Here is a 13,468-nt window from a genome sequence, read left to right as displayed (position 1 = left end):
GAATTAATTCCTCAGCCTTATCCACCCTGAACCTAATGCTGCATTCATAACCAAGTGGGAAGGTGGTCATTACCAGTTGTGAAGTTCACGTGCTTTGAAACCATTGGCTAATTGACAAATAATGGCCAACAAGCTGCATCAACCATAAACTAAAATTACAGCTATCAAATGCTTGTAAACAAATGATAGTGTTAAAAAAAGATACAAATAGATTGCTTTTATAAATAATGTCTTGGAAATGCTGTTATCAAGGTAATTTCCAAAGTAAGTGACGTCAGAAGTCAGCATGTGGGAGAAGTCGGACCTCATGGATGATAGACGAGTTTCCCACTAGTAATTACCAGTTGGAGGAGCATTCAAGCGGATATTTCCCAGTCGTATGTGGCAAATACCACCTTCCCACTTGGATATGACCACAGCACTACCCATCGCCCATAGGCCTGGGCCTACCCCTTTTAACACACACAAAACTGTAGCACTCTGAGGAAGCATGTATCAGAAGAACTAGCTTATTAGAGTCTGGGGAATTAGAAACTACGTGGAGACTATATTAATCACACACACACACACACACAAATCTCTTACACACATACAATACACACACTAGCTATACATATCTCCAATGATTAGGAAGCCACACTGAGCCACTAATGCACACATCCAGCAGTACCTACAGTACATATCAGTCTCAGCAGTTGTTCCCTTCAGCAGCAGCAGTAAGTTTACAGTAATTAGACACAGTGCATTATCATTGCTGTGCCGGTGATTGTACCGACTGTAATCCTGTCTGACATTCTAATTAACACACATTGTCATGGGGCAGACACAGCGTTTCTGTATTGTTTAAGGGCCCAGAGTCCCAGGAGGCAAAACACAGCAGTGAGCCAAGTTGACGGACAGAGTCCTTTCTTTGGCATATCTTAGTAAAAACATCTTCCCTAAAACCTCCACTAGGAAAACAACAATTGGTTTACAGCTGTGAGAGTATGATATCAGTGTGTTCTGAGCTATAATATGACTATAAGAGGGAAAATCTAATGCTATTAATGCCGTTTTCAATATGGACTATATTATCGTTTCCAAGGCTCTTTCTCTATGTAGATAAGAGATAAATTGAATTTAAATTAAAATTGAGAGAGAGAGAGAGAGAGAGAGAGAGAGAGAGAGAGAGAGAGAATCAAGAGGGAGAGAGAATAGAGATGTTTACTTTGAAACATCTACAACCCTGCTGAAGGAATTTGATCATATTGAACACAGCTAAAGCGATTATGGGCGATTCTCTCTTGCGAAGCGGCCGGGTCTAGCTATTAATCAACTACTGTTTGTCAGAAGCCTGCATCAAAGTCTTTGATCCTGCTGTCGGCACAGTAACGCAGCGATGCCCTTTGGTCTGCTGACTGTAACAGAATATCTCTGGATCTCTGAGAGAGAGAGGAAGAGAACACTGCTGGTCCAGTGTGTTTCATTAAAGAAGGCTTTGAAGTGTTCCCATGGTCTGTCATGGGGTTCAACCCTCCCTACTAAATTATTTATTTTATATATATATATCAGGGGATATTTATTTAAGGAATAACACATTAGCATTCTGCTGGTTAAGTGGTGCAAAGCTGCAGAGGCTGGCAGATTGGGAGCTGGGCAGGCAGGCAGTGGGCAGCGGGACAGGCAGCGGGCAGCGGGACAGGCAGCGGGCAGCGGGACAGGCAGCGGGCAGCGGGACAGGCAGCGGGCAGCGGGACAGGCAGCGGGCAGCGGGACAAGCAGCGGGCAGCGGGACAGGCAGTGAGCAGTGGGCAGAATGAAGGGGTAAAGCTCTGTTCTCTGCTCTTTCAAAAAATGTATTATGAGTGGAGAAGGAGCGTGGACTCCAGTCCACCAAGACCACAACACACACTCTCAGCCTGGATCCCTACTCTGAGTATCAACACACACACACACACACACACACACACACACACACACACACACACACACACACACACACACACAAAATCCTTATCTTTCTCCTCTGTTTATCTGTCACTCAATCCACAGAGTCCTGGCCTCCTGAGTCCCTCCCTCCCTCACTGAGCTCTGTGTTCCGGCCTCCCTCCCTCAGGGGACAAGAGACAAAGTCTCCTCACTGAGCTCTGTGTTACTGCCTCCCTCCCTCAGGGGCCATGAGACAAAGTCTCCTCACTGAGGTCTGTGTTGCTGCCTCCCTCCCTCAGGGGACAAGAGACAAAGTCTCCTCACTGAGCTCTGTGTTCCTGCCTCCCTCCCTCAGGGGACATGAGACAAAGTCTCCTCACTGAGGTCTGTGTTACTGCCTCCCTCCCTCAGGGGCCATGAGACAAAGTCTCCTCACTGAGGTCTGTGTTGCTGCTTCCCTCCCTCAGGGGACATGAGACAAAGTCTCCTCACTGAGCTCTGTGTTCCTGCCTCCCTCCATCCCCCAGTCCTTCTATCCTTCCATCCCTCATCTCTCCAGATTTAGCTAATTTGCTTCACTGTTTCTACTGATGATGGAGATTTGTACAGGTTATACTCTAGGTATGCTTACTGTTTCACCAGATCCACTTTGGCATTAAAGGGTTTAAGTGCTGAACTAAGTGTGTGTAGTGTGTGATTCTCTGTGTGGTGTGTATCTATACTGCATTTTTGTGAAACCTGTGAAGGGCTATGCAATGGAAAATTAATTTGAGAGGATAGAAAAAAAAAACAGATGATCTAAGAGAGAGAGAGGGGGAGAGGTTGGAGGGGGAAGAGCAGGGGGGTAATAATGTCCAGTAACTGCAGCCATTTGTGGGTGGTATTTCGCCTGTTTTACTGCCTGTTGGGAGCAGGAAGTTGTGATTTGGCTGCTCTTTCATGTGGCTAAGAGTGGTTCACACAATGCTGACTTAAGGCGTCCACATGCTTCCCAGTTTGCGCATATACTGTGTTATGAGAAATATGGCACCAAACCTCTTAGTTAAATGTGAAATTGTGCGACTATGATCTCCTCAGCAAGAACATCAAAAATTAATGACAGATTATCTTAGATTAATTCAGACTATTTTGAAGAAGTGTATACTGGCTATGGCGTCGCAAGATGGACAAACAGGCCTCCTGGGTGGAGCAGTGGTTAAGGGCGCTGTACTGCAGCGCCAGCTGTTCCATCAGAGACCCTGAGTTCGCGCCCAGGCTCTGTCGTAACTGACCGCGACCGGGAGGTCCTTTGGGCGACGCACAATTGGCCTAGCGTCATCCAGGTTAGGTAGGGCTTGGTCGGTAGGGATGTCCTTGTCTCATTGCACACCAGCGACTCCTGCGGCGGGCTGGGCGCAGTGCGTGCTAACCAAGGTTGCCAGGTGCATGGTGTTTCCTCCGACACATTGGTGCTTCTGGGTTGGATAAGCGCTGTGTTAAGAAGCAGTGCGGCTTGGTTGGGTTGTGTATTGGAGGATGCATGACTTTCAACCTTCGTCTCTCCCGAGCCCGTACGGGAGTTGTAGCGATGACACAAGATAGTAGCTACTACAACAATTGGACACCATGAAAAAGGGGTAAAAAAAATAAATGGACAAACAGTACTATTGCCGCTTTTTCAAGGAAATATATTTTAAGGGAGTGTGCGAGGCAAAGACGTTCACTTCGCCTAGCCGAGGTCTGCTAGGAGCACCAGTTGCCAGATTAAGTCGCCCGCATGCTTCCCATCCGAAACAGTTTGTGCATACAGCATATTACGACAACATTTAGTTAATTATTTTTGGCAAGATGTAAGCCGTAGTTCAGTAGCCGAAGTCTACGCCCCTTCGTCGGTGATTGGTCAACAGTAGGGATTCTTTGATTACGTTTTTGTTGTCGTTCAACGAGACACGACTCGTTTTCATGCAATTTTTTTCCACTTGAGAAATACTGCAAAAAACATTTCAGTTAGATGTGAAATTGCCCTACTAAGATCTCCACGGCAAAAACAGTACTATTGTCGCTTTCTTCTAGTTTCTCAAGCGAAGGCCAGGGGAGTATGCGAGGCACATACGTTCACTGAGCCTAGTTGAGTTCTGCTAGGAGCAAACTGAACCTACTGTAGTATGCAGACCGGCTTACAGTGCCTGCAGTGGCCCTGACTGGGGAGTTAAACCGTTTATCAAGCTTTAATTGGGATATGATGCTGTAGTGTAGAAACAGAGTCCTAACTCACAGACCAACACCAGAGAAGCTGCAACACATTTCCCTACAGAGACTGTGGAGAGAGGAGCAGGCACACTGCTTAAATCACACAACCAACAGTTCCGCCACATACATACCTATAGTACCAGTCAAACGTTTGGACACACCTTCTCATTCATGGGTTTTTCTTTATTTATATTATCTTCTACATGGTAGAATAATAGTGAAGACATGAAAACTATGAAATAACACATGGAATCATGTAGTAACCAAAAAAAGTGTTAAACACTCTTGGCATTCTCTCAACCAGCTTCACCTGGAATGCTTTTCCAACAGTCTTGAAGGAGTTCCCACATATGCTGAGCACTTGCTGGCTGCTTTTCATTCACTCTCCTTCTTGGTCAAATAGCCCTTACATAGCCTGGAGGTGTGTTGGGTTATTGTCCTGTTGAAAAACAAATGATAGTCCCACTAAGCGCAAACCAGATTGGATGGCTTATCGCTGCAGAATGTTGTGGTAGCCATGCTGGTTAATTGTGCCTTGAATTCTAAATAAATCACTTAGTGTCACCAGCAAAGCACCCCCACACCATCACACCTCCTCCTCCATGCTTCACGATGGGAACTACACGTGGAAATCATCCATTCACCTACTCTGCGTCTCAGAAAGACATGGTGGTTGGAATCAAAAATCGTAAATTTGGACTCGTCAGACCAAAGGACAGATTTCCACCTGTCTAATGTCCATTACTTGTGTTTCTTGGCCCAAGCAAGTCTCTTCTTATTATTAGTGTCCTTTAGTAGTGGTTTCTTGGCAGCAATTCAGCCATGAAGGCCTCTAAACTGTTGATGTTGAGATATGCTTGTTACTTGAACTCTGTGAAGAATTTATTTGGACTGCAATCTGAGGTGAGGTTAACTCTAATGAACTTACCCTCTGCAGCAGAGGTAACTCTGGGTCTGCCTTTCCTGTGGTGGGTCCTCATGAGAGACAGTTTGCTTAATGGTTTTTGTGACTGCGCTTGAAGAAACTTTGAAAGATCATTACATTTCCCGGATTGACTGACCTATCCACAAATGTACTTTTAACAAGGCACACCTGTTAATTGAAATGCATTCCAGGTGACTACCTCATGCAGCTGTTTGAGAGAATTCCAAGAGTGTGCAAAACTGTCATGAAGGCAAAGGGTGGCTACCTTGAAGAATATCAAATATCAAATATATTTTGATTTGTTTAACACTTTTTTGGTTACTACATGATGCCGTATGGGGCGGCAGGGTAGCCTAGTGGTTAGAGCGTTGGACTAGTAACCGGAAGGTTGCAAGTTCAAACCCCCGAGCTGACAAGGTACAAATCGGTCGTTCTGCCCCTGAACAGGCAGTTAACCCACTGTTCCTAGGCCGTCATTGAAAATAGGAATTTGTTCTTAACTGACTTGGCTGGTTAAATAAAGATAAAATAAATATGTGTTATTTCATAGTTTTGATATCTTCACTGTTATTCTACAATGTAGAAAATAGTAAAAATGTACAACAAATAGTGATGATATACAACAGAGATGCTATGATTACAGTGCAGTATGTAATTCCACTGGCTCAACAGAATTCTAGACACAGTCCTCATTGGAAGGGTGTTGCTGGGAATTTCACTGAAAGAGGGCACGCAGATCGACCAACGGCTACTTCCAGTCAGCCTCACCCTGAATCGCACGCATGCGCACACACACACACACACACACACACAGCACCCCATATTAGGTTGTAGGTAGAGGGAAACAAGAGGCTGATCTATGGGAAGATCGATAACCTCTACACTCTCCACTTCATCAGTAGGGCCTTCGGGAAGTAAGATGGGACAGAGGGCCAAGTGGTACAGTACTCTTTCCTAGTGTTGCATGGTATACTCAAAACGCTGGCACATTCTTGATACTTGGTACTATACTTTTTGTTACTTTCGGTACTTCTCTCAAATGTGTCTCATGTCGTCTACTGATTGAGAGAGGATCAAGTCCGTCTTTCAGTGTAGCTGATGTCCCCTTATAGTGTGAGAGCTCCATGCCCTGCTCTGCTTACTTCTTGCTAGATCTAGCCTGACATGAGGAACCACTGAACTCACTGGGAGTCTGGGCTGCATCATCACTTATGCTGCACAGAAGTTAACCCTCTTGAATAACGCAACACGGCATGTAGAAATGTTGAAACGGCTAATTACTGTTCCCAAAACAATATCCAGAACAGGCTAGAACACTAGAATACAATAAGATACCGGTAACGTCCAGCTTTGAAGGCTAACTGTCCTTGTTAGCTAACAGCTGAAGCCAATTCACTACCCTAGTACCACAACACAACATTTTACTGCTTACAAAGATGATTGTCACCAAAAATGTTATTCATTCACTTCGTCTCCCCTTACGTCTCTCCAAGTCAAGATCATCTTTGATCCTCGAACTGACTTTGTGTGTGAATGACTTTATGGGTCTTAAAGAGACAGCGCACACTTTTATAAAATAAGAGATTTCTTATTCTATGCAAATGTTGTTGATCAGTAAAAGAAAAGTAGTCCCAAATGGACGGTAAACAGATAGTTTTTCATCTGTAGCCTCATGAAATCAGCCAAAAACAAGCTCAATAACTCAATGCATTCACACACTTCTATTGAATATGCATATTCACCTGTATTGTGAAAACACCTAGGCTACATCTTGATTTACCCAGTTTATCAAGATATTTGCCATTCAAATGTGTAGTTAGAATGGTACAAAATTCAAAAACATTTCCAATGTAATGATACTGAACTCAAAAGATCTGTCTGGATTAAATGCCATTCTGTGACTTTGGCTAACATTTTTTGCCATGGTATCATGTCGGTGTCAATTATCGTGATGGTATCGAATATCGTGATACTAAACCTGGTATCGATAAGTCAAAATTCTGGTATTGTGACAACACTACTCTTTGCTTTCCCAGTAAGGATCAGTATTCTGGCCCCTGGATAACATTTAAAACGTACCAGGTCAGAGAACCTAGAAAGATTGTCTTGTCTTCCTGAGAACACTGATCTAATTGAGTCTTGCAATCCTGAAACAATGCACAACATAATTATGGGGTGTTTTCGAAGGCAGGTGAGAGGGCGCCGTCAAGCATTTCAAATGAATACACACAAACCCAAACACAAACACATCCACACACAAACAACTCCAAGGTGAAAAGACAGCAAACCAACAACCTAGCCACAGGGCAAAATCATACATATTTCATTTGATTTACAATTAACACTCCGTGCAGACATATTCAGAAGGATATAATAAATTGCGAGGAGAAAGGCAGCCAGGCTCCCCTGTTGCCTATTCTCTGCACGCTTGTTGTTTTGCTTGTTTTAATTGTGTTGGGTTTGTGCCTAAGGGTTGGAGAAGCTCCCTGAGCTGGCTGGTGTATCGCCCTGCCACAGGTGGCCTTCAGCAAGACCAGGCTTTATCTGCAAAGACCCAGCAGCAAGACGGCACGCAATCAACAAGCACACACACACACACACACACTCACCAAAGGTCATTTGTAACAGCTATGCCAGACATACACTTACTTCTTATGTCTGTCAATCATCCCTGAGGCTGTTCTGCTGTAGTGACGGGAATCAGCTTTGGTGTGAAGGATGAGGGGATAACAAGGGGAATATGAGAGAGGATCCGAGGAGAGAGTGAAAGAGGGAGGATGGCAGAGGTGAATCTCCTCTGTCTTTTCAGAACTGCCCTGGGTTCTCTTTCCAGGAGCAGACAAATAGAATGTGAAATCACACATATGCCATTAGATAAAACCAAGCAGGAGACCATAGAATTGTTTGCCCACTGACTGGGAAGAAGATCTGATTCCAACACACCTTCTACCCAGGTAATGTGTGTAAGGATGAATGAATAAGTGGATGAATTAACTGAATAAATGAATGAATGAATTAATGTCAAAACAGGCATCCTCATCTTAATACAACCGCCAAAAGGACCAGGCAGTGACTGTCTGAGCATATGTTGAATATTACACCGCTGCGATCAAGTGTGGTTTCACGATTCCGTTGGTGGGGCTGAATCAGTACATCCCGAGTATGTCCTTTACGTTCCTGTTTCTCAGTTTACCAAACATGGTGTGATGCCATATGAGTGGGGTGATGCAAACATACCACTTAAAGAGATGAGATATCAACCGCAAATCCAAGCACTGCACTGGGGATTACACTGGCAGCCATCTCTCAATGTAAAGTAACTCCTTCACAGGTAGAAAACCACATTATTACACACACACACACACACACACACACACACACACACACACACACACACACACACACACACACACACACACACACACACACACACACACACAGGGAATGAGCCATGAAAACTGATCTGGCGATAAAGCCGTTCCACTAGCTGCAGTGTGAGGAGGTGTAGCGTTGGGTTACAGTTTCTGGCCCAGCTTCACACACACACCAGGCCCTCTAAAAGCACTCCTTAAACAATGCACATTATTGTCTACTCGCTGGTTCCCCTAACCCAGGTACTTGAGTTGCGGTTGGTGACATTGACACGTGTGGAATGCTTTAGCCTCTATGTCACCCCCTGGTACCGGTGACGCCGGGTATGACATCACCCCATCACATGGAGAGTCCTGGCCAATCAGGACTGAGATGGCAGGTAAAGTAAATCCACGCCTGGGGTGACATGGGATTGATTGTCTATGTGTGTCTGGTGGGATGATACTGTGGCAAATAGTAATATACTGTCATCTGTGCATACTCCCCTCTCACCCCTTTGGCCAAATGTCATGGACAGGAATAGGAGGGAAGTGGATTCTTTAAAATGGATCACAATGAACCTCAATGGTCTTCTCACTATCTATCATAACAGTGGACACACACAAACACAACACTCAGTACTCACATGCAACACATATAGAAAGTTACACTGAGTGTACAAAACATTAGGAACACCTTCCTAATATTGAGTTGACCCCCTTCTGCCCTCAGAACAGCCTCAGTTCATCAGGGCATGGACTCTCCAAGGTGTTCCACAGAGAAGCAGGCCCATGTCGACTCCAATGCTTCCCAAAGTTGTGTCAAGTTGCCTGGATGCCCTTTGGCTGGTGGACCATTCTTGATACATGGAAAACGGTTGAGCGTGAGAATGCCAGCAGGGTTGCAGTTCTTGAAACACTCAAACCGGTGTGCCTGGGACCTACTACCATACCCCGTTCAAAAGGCAGTTACATATTTTGTCTTGCCCATTCACACTGACTGGCACACATACACAATCCATGTCTTAATTGTCTCAAGGCTTAAAAATACTTCCTTAACCTGTCTCCTCCCCTTCATCTACACTGACCGAAGAGTATATAGCAGGTGACATCAATAAGGGATCATAGCTTTCACCTGGATTCACCTGGTCAGTCTGTGTCATGGAAAGAGCAGGTGTTCCTAATGTTTTGTACACTCAGTGTACAATACTCACAATTTAACTAGATTAATATCTACTTTCAAACTCCCTAATTCCTTTGCATAATACCATATGTCACTATGACGAAAGCTGGTAGCAAACTATCCAGGCCTAATGAGAGCAGGCAGGTATGAGAAGGGAGGAAGGAGTATAAGGGCTATAGAACAGAGGGCTAAAGGACTCTGCTTGTTAAAATATTCTTACGTGTCCATAGAAGTCTGTTAGCTGCCTTGTTGTGATCCGCAGGCTAGGCCAAGGATTACTGACACACTCTAATTGGTCTGACAGAGATTTGGAGCTGGCTGGTACCTAGTCACTGGTCTATGCCTTTTAACAACATCACTCGTTTGGAGAGAGAGGTCGACCGTCTCTAAGGCTAATACAACACAGACAGTTATTTAGAAGAACAAGAACACGCAACCAAAAAATTATGGTTTGGTGTTTTGGTGTTTTGTTGTGGTTTGGTGTTTTGTTGTGGTTTGGTGTTTTGTTATGGTTTGGTGTTTTGTTATGGTTTGGTGTTTTGTTATGGTTTGGTGTTTTGTTGTGGTTTGGTGTTTTGTTATGGTTTGGTGTTTTGTTGTGGTTTGGTGTTTTGTTATGGTTTGGTGTTTTGTTTTGTTATGGTTTGGTGTTTTTTTAATTGACTCTAATTGATTCTTTAACAGAGCTAATGGGTTGTGGTCTTGAATTAGGTCAGTGTCTCTGTCTTCTGAGAAGGTTTTAGTATTTTGTCAAGCCTAACGCTGGGGAGAACCCCATACCCTATACTTAATGACCTCGTCCCTCAGGGGTTGTTTACGAGACGTCACTGGCTGGGATCTGGGATGGGAACAAACAGGGAAAACCAGTATGGTATCCAGGGGAAGAGTTCAGTGCTAGCATGGAATACTGCCCTGGACGTGGATTGGGGATGTGATGGGAATTGACAGGATCAGGTTGTGTGAGAAAGTTAACTGGAAATCAGAGAGAGAGGCTGCTCCGCTCCAGTTAAGTGGAGGAAATTGGAGGAAAGTTGTCTAAGAACTCTCTCAGTGGAACCAGAATGAAGAAGTTAATAAGACCATCCTCTCTTAACCCCCCCCCCCCCCCCCCCCCCCCCCCTCCCCTCTCTATCTTTCTCTCTTTCCCCCCTCTCTATCTCTTCCCTGGCCAATTTTATAATGAGTTCTGGCAAATGTGGATTCAGCAGAACATCAAAGGCTGTGCAGGAGCAGAGCAGTGTTTCTGGGTAATCACACGTGTTGAAATATTCATTCATCTGTTGGTTACTACACCTCTCCACTGACCAAGTACTCACTATATGCCTGACCTCACCCAGGGGATGCACATCAAATCACCCCAATGGGAAATGTGGTCAAATAAGGCCATAACAAATTGATTCTTTCCTCTCCATACCAGTAACTTCAAAGTCAACCAGGACAATGTCAAGTCACCCACTACTTCACAGTCTGTGTTTCCCATGCCTTCCAGACACGTATTCCAGACATACACACACAGTCACACACTCAGGGTCTTTATAGTGAAATACTCTCAGGCTGTATAAACTACAATTAAATGAACAGCTGAACACTGTCATTCACTCAGGTATGCGGGAGAGGAATGTGTGTATGTCCTTGTGGGAAAGGTGTGTACAACCACTCGCTCTATAAATTCACATTGACAGGAGCAGTAGTGCCACATACAGTCTATCCTTACAAGTCACTCGTAAACATGGCTGGAAAATGAAAATAATTGTGATTATTGTGAATTGTGAAGCACTTTTAACTGTTATGGCCCCTAGCTGAGCATGTGCGCGCGTGTACACACACACACACACACACACACACACACACACACACACACACACACACACACACACACACACACACACACACACACACACACACACAGTGGGAGCAGAGCACCCTCAGGAAAGAGAGCAAACGCCCAGGTCTTGGTCAACCCCCTGCTGCTGCTATTCTGTTCACTATGCACTTCACAGAGGCGCAACGTGTAGGATACTAAGTAAGGGAGAAAAATGAAGTTTGGTTCGAAAGGCAAAGTAGTGAGATAATGTGTAAATGTATGTGTGTATATGTGCAATAACATAAGAGTTTATAGAGAGAGCAGTCTCAAACAGGCCCGCCAAATCGTCAAAAGCTTGCCATATTTCACAACTCTTCCAAGTCAAGGTACAGCTTTTGGTTTTACTAATTTATTGCCACCGGGGCCCGCCAGTGTAAGTGCTAAACTGCTTACTGACTCAAATCAAACTTTATTTGTCACATGTGTCAAATACAGTGTAGACCTTACCATGAAATGCTTACTTACAAGTCCTTATCCAACTGTGCAGCTCAAAAACACTTAAGAAAATATTTACCAAATAAACTAAAGTAAAAAATAATAAAAAGTAAGACAATTAAATAACAATAATGAGGCTATATACAGGGGGTACCTATATCGAGTCAGTGTGCGTGTAATTTGAGGTATATTTCATTAGGGGTGAAGTGACTATGCATAGATAATTAACAGTGAGTAGCAGCAGTGTACAAAACAAATGTGTGTGTGTGTGGGGGGGGGTCAATGTAAATAGTTTGGTGGCCATTTGATTAATTGTTCAGCAGTCTTATGGCTTGGGGGTAGAAGCTGTTAAGGAGCCTTTTGGTCCTAGACTTGGCAATCCGGTACCGCTTGCTGTGTGGTAGCAGAGAAAACAGTATGAATTGGGTGATTGGAGTCTCTGACAATTTTATGGTCTTTCCTCTGACACCACCAATCATATGGCAGGAAGCTTGGCCCCAGTGATGTACTGGGCCGTACGAACTACACTCTGTAGCACCTTACAGTCAGATGCCGAGCACTTGCCATACCAGGTGGTGATGCAACCGGTCAAGATGCTCTCGATGGTGTAGCTGTATAACTTTTTGAGGATATGGGGACCCATTCCAAATCTTTTCAGTCTCCTGAGGGGAAAAGGTTTTGTTGAGCTCACTTCACGACTGTCTTGGTGTGTTTGGACCATGATAGATCATTGGTGATGTGGACAACAAGGGAATTGAAACTCTCGACCCGCTCCACTACAGCCCCATCGATGTTAATGGGGGCCTGTTCAGCCCGCCTTTTCCTGTAGTCCATGATCAGTTCCTTTGTCTTGATCGCATTGAGGGAGAGGTTGTTGTCCTGGCACCACACTGCCAGTTCTCTGACCTCCTTCCTACAGGCTGTCTCAACGTTGTCGGTGATCAGGCCTACCACTGTTGTGTCGTCAGCAAACTTAACAATGGTGTTGGAGTCATGTTTGGCCACTCAGTCGGGGTGAACTGGGAGTACAGTATGGGACTAAGTACACACCCCTGAGGGGCCACAGTGTTGAGGATCATCTTGGCAGACGTGTTTGTTGCCTACCCTTACCACCTGGGGGGCGGCCCATCAGAAAGTCCAGGATCCAGTTGCAGAGGGAGGTGTTTAGTCCCAAGGTCCTTAGCTTCGTGGGCAATATGGTGTTGAATGCTGAGCTGTAGCCAATGAACAGCATTGTCACATAGGTGTTCCTTTTGTCCAGGTGGGAAAGGGCAGTGTGAAGTGAGATTGAAATTGCGTCATCTGTGGATCTGTTGGGGCGGTCTGCGAATTGGAGTCGGTCTAGGGTATCTGGGAGGATGCTATTGATGTGAGCCATAACCAGCCTTTCAAAGCACTTCATGGCTACCGACGTGAGTGCTACGGAGCGGTAATCATTTAGGCAGGTTACCTTCGCTTCCTTGGGCACAGGGTCTATGGTGGCCGGCTTGAAACATGTAGGTATTACAGACTTGGTCAGGGAGAGGTTGAAAATGTCAGTGAAGACACTTCCCAGTTGGTCCGCGCATGCTTTA

General features: G+C 44.8%; 1 protein-coding gene across 1 annotated transcript in view; it reads right to left on the bottom strand.

The window, feature by feature from the left end:
- Positions 1–13,468, bottom strand: part of LOC110533888 (roundabout homolog 1) — a 145,780-nt gene that overhangs the window by 115,193 nt on the left and 17,119 nt on the right. The window lies entirely within an intron of this gene.

This window comes from Oncorhynchus mykiss, chromosome 10, assembly GCF_057628025.1.
Source record: "Oncorhynchus mykiss isolate SJ-2025 chromosome 10, ASM5762802v1, whole genome shotgun sequence".
NCBI lineage: Eukaryota > Metazoa > Chordata > Actinopteri > Salmoniformes > Salmonidae > Oncorhynchus > Oncorhynchus mykiss.
The sequence above is the reverse complement of the archived record's forward strand: the minus strand, read 5'-3'. Positions and strand labels throughout refer to the sequence as shown.